The following is a 9,088-nucleotide window of genomic DNA, read 5'->3' on the forward strand; positions in this document are numbered from 1 at the left end:
GGAAGGGATGGAGGTGAGAGCTCGGCTAGAACTACTGACCGTGACCGAAATTCAGCTCCAGGAGGAATGTTGCTACCCCTCTCCCCGTTCAGGGATCAGGGGCTGCCCCACTGAGAGACAGGTACCCCAGGAAGCTGACTCCCCAAGAAGAGGGGGGGAGGAGAGGAGCAACACACATATTTTAAGTGTCTACTCTGTGCAGCCAATGATGCTGAGGAAGGAGGTCCAAAATGAGGGAGATAAGGTATTGCCCCTGCTTTCAAGGAACTTATGGTATCCAAGGGGATAAGACATAAATGTAAATAACTATGACAGGATAGGCACATTTAGAAAATTACAAAATAAAGTGCTATGTGAGGACTGTGGAAAAGGGCCATTATAGACCAAAGGGGATCAGCCCCATTTCTTTCCTCAAGGCCAAATGAATTAAGTGCTTGGAGAGCCTCAAGTGCCATGGGTGTAGGGGTTCCAGATGAAACCATCCATTAGTATTCCCCTCCTCTCTCCACTTTAACATCCACCCTTCTGGTCTTCCCCGCCCTTCCCCACCCCCCACCCCCAGACCACGCACAGAGAACTCTCTCCCTGCCCCCCTCCCATTCTTTGCACCATTACCTACCATCTCGAGCTAACAGGAATTCCTAACAAGGGCTGTATTCCCAGTCCTTATGTTTATCCTCCTGACAGGCTGTGTCATGTTAGGAGCTGCCCCTGAGCCTGACCTCCTGCCCTCTAACCCCCTCGCCCTGGAGCTCTGCAGAGATGATACACTGAACAGGTTATAGGAATGAAGGACAGACTCTCTTCTGGGGCTGAAGCCTGGAGATGTTCCAGAGGTTTAGAGGAAGCCGGGGCTGATTCTCAGGGCTAATTCTGGTCTCCCGTCTTTTATGCCTAGATATGCTTTAGGGGTTGGTCACCTCCTTATACTCCTAGGGGGCACATGCCCCCACTATGTTCCCCACCTCCAACCAATCCCAATTCGCCTTTCTAGCTCCTAAAAGTCAAAACCCCTAGCCTCCTGATTCCTCCATATCCTCTTGGGACCCAGTAGTCTGAATGCCTGCCCCCTCTTTACCCCCCCAACTATCTTCTCCCTACTCCTCAGGACCTCAGAATCTGGGGTCAAAATTCCCAGCTTAACTTCCCCCTCCCCCCCTTAGGAAGGGTAAGAAAAGGGGAAGCAATCCTGACAATAGGTGAACACTAATCAGGAGGAAGGCATGGGAAAGGAAGTGGAGATTCATAAATGAAATTGACCAGCCACTCACTGTGGGGGCCCAGGTTATAAACAAGGAGTGAAACTGACCATAAACAGTTACTTGGGGCTGATGTTCACAGAATATCAGAGCTGGAAGGGACCCCAGAGTGCATTCTCTGAAGTTTGACCCCTTCTTTTTTCAGATGGAAAAACTGAGGACCAGAGAAGTTAAGGGACTTGCACAATGTCACACACCAATAAATGGCAGTTCTAGGATTAGAACCCAGGTTCCTTGACTCTCAGAGCAGTGGAGAGTTCTATTATGCCAGGTTCATCGTTCACAACTTCACAACTGACTATCAACCCCAAATGAAACAATGGGGTTAGGCACTTCTAGTCTTGGAGAAGAGAAGGCTGAGTGAGTCAGTGTTGGGGCAGGACTAGAATAGAGATTTCCATTCTCTGAAAGGTCATGACACAGAGAACAAGGCAAGAATCAATGGGTCTATAATACAGTGGGAAAGATTTGCCACATAGAATGTAGGCTCCTCAAAGTCAAGGACTTTCGTTATCCCCAGTGTATGACATATAGTAGGCACTTAATATTGATTGATTGATCTCCTGACTGTTAAGGTAAATAGAACCTAGGAAGATTGGAATGGTGCAGGGAAGATGAGGAGGAGAGTCTGGAGATAGAAGGGAGAGAGAAACAAGAGTCCTAACATAATTACAGACTTCTGGCCTTTCCCTGCCTCTTTCCTTATCACTCTTCCTCTCCTTCTCCCCCTGACCCCCTAACTTCTTCCTTGCTCTCTTTCTATTTTTCTATCTCTACCAATTCTTTTCAGTCTCTGGCTATATCTGTATCTATTTGCTTACCCTCTTAATCAATTGACTTAATTGTCAGGTCATTATGTATCCCCAAACTAGTATCTGTGTGTGTGTGTGTGTGTGTGTGTCTGTCTGTCTGTCTGTCTCTCTCTCCCAGTCATATCCCACCTTATCATCACACAGCTCTCATTACCTATTTCTCTTTCTCCCTATGTCTATCTGTCTGTCTGTCTTTCTTGACAGAGGTCAGGCTTCTGAGGAAACTGTTCCCAAAGACATAAGCTGGTCTCCCCATCTACAAACTGACAGAGAATGTTCCTACTGAGGATGAATGTTCTTAGAGCATTCAGGTGTTGCCAGAAGGTGATGTAAGCCAACAGAGGGAGCTCTTCTCCTCTAAAGCCCCCTCCCACACACACATCCCTAACCTCCTCATCCCCTGAGGTAATTACTATTCCAAATGCACAGCTTGGTGGTGATTAATGACCTGATTAATAATTACTCAGGCTAATAAAATAATTAATTAATTTGCTGAGCCATTATTTTTCTTCTCATTCTCAGCCTGAAACAAGGAATTTGAAAATAGCATCCTGAGGCTCATTTGGAAATGTGACTTTTGAATAGGGGTGGGTGGGTGGGTGGAGAGGGCAGATGGGAGAGCAAGTGTAGAAGACTGAGGCTACTCTGAGGTGGGGCTGAGATTGGCCTGGGACTCTGCTGAATGAAATATAGGAGAAGGAACTGGCCATGGAGGAAATTGACTAGGAAACAGAGCCATCAGCCACTTCCAGGGAGGAAGAAGGCAGCTTCTGAGCACAGCTGGGCTGGGGAGCAGTGAAGCAGTGAAGCAGGGTTCCAGGTTGGAGGAATTCTTGGATGTGCTTATGAAATGGGTGATAGATGGCACAATTTTCAACATATGATCTTTATCTCACCACTTGTCTCCCAAATATATTATTTTGCCCTAAGGACCTGTGGTTTGGAATGGGGAAAGGTAGGGAGGCCAGTGTGAGCCCTGAAGTGCAGATGCTGGTCTGGGAGAAAAGGAACCTTGGCATTGCTCCAGGATAAATGATTCTTCCTCTATCACTTTTATTCCCAAATTCTTGAAAACCCAGGAGTCAAATTAGAGACATTAGAATAATAGAATCTTACAATGTTCAGAGCTAGGAAGTGTCTCAAAGATAACTTGAGTACAACTCTATTTTGTAGATAATTTTATAGGTAAGTAAACTGAGGCCTAGAGAGGGGAAATGATTTACACAAGCTTACAGGAAGAGGGAATCATCAGTCCTTCTTCCAGGTACGGAATGAGAACACCTGGATTTATCTTCCCACAGTTGCAAAGCAACGTGAGAAGCCTTGAAGATGTGCGTGTTGTGTCTGTGTGTGCCTGTATATGCACACAGGTGTATATTTGTATTCATGTGCTCCTGGAAAGGAATAAAAACAGGATCAGCATTGTTTTGGAAAAATTCTCCTCTTCATCCCTCCAGTATTAGGTCAGCTGGAATTCTTCCAGGGTCTAGACAATCTGTAAGAGAAGAGTCCAGGTAGAAGGAATTATAGTTGTTAATGGCCAGCAAGGTGGTTGGACTCTAGGAACTCCCAAGTCCAATGAGGAAGATGCTACAACTTAAGAATACAGGAGATTTCTTTCCTGGGAGGCTGGGTTAGGGTAGGAAGGGGGGAAGAAAGAGCCTGGGTAAAAAAAATGAGTCTTCTGTCCCTTCTGTTTTTTTAAATAAATTTTTATTGACATTGTATCTTTTGTTTTTATATCACTTACATTTTGGACATATCTCTCTTCCTCCCACAGAGACATCCTTTATGAAAAAAGGATTTAAAAAGAAAAAAACACAGTTCAGCAAAACTAACGCATTGAAAAAAATTGTCACTCTCCTGTTTTGAGAGGGCGATGGGGGCGGGGCAGAGGTTTGAGTAAGACATCATTGAGGATGTGAGGATTTCAGGGGGAGATTAGGATGCATTGAGATTTCCTGGAGAGGAGGAATTAAGTAGATCACCAGAAAGTGTTGTGCAATGAAAAAGCCCTGAATTTGCAATCAAGAGACCCGAGATCAAATCTAGACTCAACCACTTACTGTGTGACCTTGATAATCTTGCCTCCGGTGCTCAGCACCTGAAAAATGGAGATCATATTTGAACTACCTCCCTTACAGGGTTGTTGGGAGAAAATCACACTACAAGTGTAATAAAAACATAGCTGTTATTTTCTGGGTTGAAGGCCCACATACTAGATCTTTCTGAAATTGCTAACAACCCTCTCTTCTCCATCCGCATGGAGCAGGGAGGTGGGAGGGAGAAAGGAGAGCAGTAACTGCTGCACCTCCTATTTCCAGCAGAGGGCGTCTGAGGGAGCTGAGCAAGGCCAGCCGGAGGGCAGTGTGGGCGGCAGCGCCCTCTGCTGGCTTTAGAGGCAGAAGGAAGAGTGGAGAGTCGTGTGTGCCTAAATGGAGTTGTGTATGTGTCAGTGTGTGCAATTGAGGGTTTGTATACAAAAAAAAAAAAAGGCAGCATGTCTTCTGTGGAAGAAACACCGGCTTTGGAATCAGAGGACCTGGGTTGCAGTCTTAGTACTGTCACTTACTACTTATGTGACCTTGGGAGATCACTTTCCATTTCCGTCAGTTTCCTCTCCTGTAAGATAATGGTGCATGTGTGGTCTCAATAACCCCTAAATTTCCTTCGAGTTCTGAGTCTTGGCTCCCACGTGACTATGACTATGAGTCTGAATGATTGTATACTTGCATGTCTGAGTGTATGTGTATGTATGTGTGTGACTGGGTATGTTATGGGCCAGTATAACTCATCTACAATTTTCTTCCCTCACTCAAACATTTGCTGAGCACCTACTGAGTACCTAGCCTTGTGGAGGACATAAAAATTACAGCCTCTGCCCTTAGTCAATCAATAAACATTAAGATCCTATTACGTGCAAGGCAAAGGCAAAAGACAGTCCCTGCTCTTAAGGACCTCACAATCTAATGGGGAGATGACATGCAAACAGCTATGTACAAACAAGCTACATCGAGAATAAATTGGCAATAATGGACTGGGGCAAGGAATATAAATGCTGTTTGGCAGGTGAGTGACTAAATGAATAGTTAAATGAGCACTTCTGAGGAATGGGAGAGTGCTGTCAGGGAGGGTCATCAAGGAAGGCTTCTTGTAGGAGGAGAACGTTGATGGGCAGGTCCTAAAGATAGGTAAGATTTCTGTAAGGAGAGAGGAGAGAGGGAGGACATTCTACAAAGAGTGAAAAATGTGAGCAATCCCGTTGGAGTTGGTAAAGAGCAGATGACCACGGCTCTGTGTGTTTGGGCATACATCTGTGTTCTTTAAGAACAGAAAACCCACAGGGGCAGGAGGGGGGGGGCCCTATCCCCTCTGGCACTATGACCATGTGCCTTTATATCTTCAACTGGCAGTTAGGAAACACTTTTTGCACCATCCCCCCCTCCCCTCAGTGAGGAGTAGTGTTAGGCCCCCTCCCCCACACCTCCCCTCTTCATACACTTCTCAGATTCTCTTTCCTCTCACTACTTTGTCCTTCACCTTCCTCTGTTCTAGCAGTCCACACCACCCCAGGAGCCATTGCATTTTTCAATGCTGTGGGATGGATGAAGTAGCTATAACCTTTCCTCTAGGAAGGATGCCAGTGCTCCCATAGTCCCTGCCCACATGAAGGGGACTGGGATCTCCCCTCTTTTTCCATTTCCTCAAAGAAGGAGCTTCTAACTCTCCCCATCCAGGAAGTTCTTCATGGTGTCTAGCTACCATTTCTCCTACTGCAGTTTCAGCCACTCCCTAGCATTGGTCTCATCTAATTCTCTCTTCAGGAGAGGCCCTTCTATCAGGTCTTTCCTTAAATTAGAATTATGAAGTCTTAGATTTGGAAGATACTCTAAAAATCACTTAGTCTACCTCCCTTCTTTTACAAATAAGGAAATTAAATAAATAAATAAAAACAAATAAGGGAATTAAGGCCCAGAGAAGGGGAGAGACTTGCCCGGCCACATAATGACTCATCCCAAATCCTTAACTAAAACCCAGGTCACCTGACTTGTCAGGTAGTGACGTTTTGTCTATAGGGTCAATACTGCTTTCCCTGGTTCCACAGAAAGCTCCTCAATTGTACTTTCTCTCTTCTTCAAGTCAAACAATGAAAACCTTGAGGGTGATTTCATCTCATTTCTTCAAATCCACCCAAACCCTTTTCCCTCGGCTACTGGTACCCACTCCTTCGCTCTCAGATCCTCACCTGGCCTCCTCATCCTTTTCCCCATAGAGAAGGCTTTTTCATTGCCATGGTAACCCCTGAGGCTGCTTTTTAATTGGCTGGTCACTCTGAGGTGGGGGGAGGGGTGTGGAGAGAGGAGGAAGGCTGGGGAGAGGGCTAGTAGATCCTCCCTTCCGTGATCCAGTCCCCACTGCCTCAGCCCTTTCTCTCTTTCTTTGAACTTTTCAGCTGTCTATATCCCACAAGGCTCAAAGAATCAGAGATCTCAAAGCTGCAAGTAACCTTAGAAGACACCTAATGCAACCTAATCATTTCCTAATCAGCAAATAAACACGATGAACCAATTGAGTGAGGACCAGAAAGGGCCAGTGACTTGCCCAAAGTCCCACAGGCAGTAAACTGCAGAGCTTCTGGCCTCAGTTTCTCACAATGATAATAATAACAACACATTTCTGATGTGCTGTAAGATTTACAAAGCTTTCTTCATAACCTGTCTCTAGGAGAGGTAAGTGTTAGCATTCTGGTTTCACAGATGAGGAACCTGAAGCCTAGACTTTCCTGAGGTCACACAGATTATCCAGACCCCCTGATTCCAAACCCAATGTTTCTTCCATAATTCTATGAGCCCAGATCAATTCCCCTCCCTGAGCTCTCTCTGCCCTTCTACTCTCTCTGGAGGGGGAGGGAGGTTATAGATTTAGACCAGGAAGGGTCTTTGGAGATTATTTTGTCTAACCCTCCTTTTGTATAGATGAGGAAACTGAGGCACAGAAATGGGCTGGCAACTTGCCTAAGGTCACACAAATGGTAAATAGAAGAGCCTAGATTTTAAACCAGGTCCTTTATCTCCAGATTCCATTGCTCTGGCCACTACCACAGATAAGCGAGAGGCAGGAGATAAGGGGGAGGGACCAACAAAGAGTCTTGGGGAGTGGATACTTGTTCCCAGGTATCCTGGCTGCCTTTCCCTTCTCCTTTTTCCCAGAGGCTCCCTTCTCCCTAGGGTCCAGACATCTTGGTTCCAAGACTTTGGGTTGTTCAGGGCGTGTACTTGTATCCCGACATTTCCTGGTCCCAAGATCATTTCTTCCATCTCTCTGCTTCCAGGTCAACTACCTTCCCCTACTTGGCCCGCCCTCTCCCCACATCTAAGTTTCTTTCCTCAGGCCATCGAGATTTGGGGAGGGGCTTAGGGGACTCAGGAGTCTGTATTTCCCAGTCTCAACAGGCAATGAAAGAAGGAAGGAGGGGGTTGGAGGAGAGAGAAGTATCACAGCGTGGTTCCCACTGCAATGAGAACGTAAGGGATTCCTATATCCTATGGACTGGGTGAGTGGATGTGCCCTTCTGTCTTGTCAAAGGTCCACATTAGGGAAGTCACATGTGCTATCCCCCACCCACAGCCTGTTTGTCTCTCCACAAGGCTTCTGTCTAGACATTTGCCAAACATTTTCTATTCATAGCACAAGGGCGACCCCTTGTGGCCATCGTGGGGAATCTCCCAGCTGGGATTGGAACTGTAAGATTCAGAAACTGGGCCAAGGCATGAATGGTATTTTGTCCATCATTATGGAGAGGAGAAAGAAAGCAGCCCTGTCCTAGCCCCCATTCCCAGTGGGATAGAGCCCAATGGCTGGGTTCATTTGCTGTGTCTTCTAACATAAAGTGTTTCTGCTCTTTCCAGTATAAGAAACAGAAGATAGGAGAATGATGGGAAAACAGGAGGGATTGAGGTTGGGAAGGATTTAAAAATGTTCAGATTGGCAGATCAAGGTAACAGTTCATATTTATATGGTGTTTGCCTACATTGTCTCCATTGATTCCGACAATAGAGGAAACTGGATGACTGGCTCTACAGAGAGCTGAAGGGATTTGTTCTTCTTCATACAACATCCTTGAATGCCGCTAGATACACTTTGGTATTCCCCTGGAGGAAGGGTCCTTCTATATGGGGAAGTGGAGCAGGGTTCTCTGGGCTGGCCTGTGCCACACAAAGAAGTCTGGTCCTATCATTGTAATTTCCCCTCTGCCCATGTGGTAGTAAATGAGATCTCTCCTACCTGGGGATCCAAGATTCTGGACATAGTATGGCTCCAATCCCTCCAGCTCGTCTATATTCTAAGCTAGGGAATGGACTGGAGGATGATATGGTTACTATATTACATGCTCTTCTCATGCCATACCTAAGTAGAGACTATTAGGAGGGGGAAGATACTTTGATTATCTCTCCCCATTCCTGGTCTCTGTGCTAAGTGTGGGACTCAAGACGATACTCTTTAGGGGAGCCAGGAGACCCTGGCAATATTGTCTCCCTTCCCCCCATCCCCAGCTCCCTACCAAGCCTGGGCACAGACCAAGTGAAATTTGCATAAATTTGCATACCCAGCTGCACACAGCTGCATCCAACTCTGGGCTATAAATCTGCCTGCGGGCAGCACATGGGCTGTCATGGAGCCCCATGCAGAGCTGCTCACGCGGCTCCACACGCCTTCATCTGTAGGCATAGTATTACACACGCCAGTCTGCAGACATGGTTCCCTGCGACACTGCTCCACCTGAGCTATTACACGCATCAATCTCTTTGCCCACGCTCTACGTGCAGTGCTCTGCATGGACTGCGGACTCTATGCCTAAGTCTGTGATGCTACCCCATCCACATGCATGAACACTTGTACACAAATGTGTGCTTTGCCAGGATTGAGTGGTGCATGTGTCATGAGCATCTATCTGGTAGAGAGAACACCAGATCTGGAGTCAGACCACCTGGCTTTGCAACCTGCTTCTGCTACTTC

The sequence above is a fragment of the Phascolarctos cinereus genome, unplaced genomic scaffold (genome assembly GCF_003287225.1).
Source record: "Phascolarctos cinereus isolate Bilbo 61053 unplaced genomic scaffold, phaCin_HiC Scaffold_1;HRSCAF=81, whole genome shotgun sequence".
In the NCBI taxonomy this organism is placed as follows: domain Eukaryota; kingdom Metazoa; phylum Chordata; class Mammalia; order Diprotodontia; family Phascolarctidae; genus Phascolarctos; species Phascolarctos cinereus.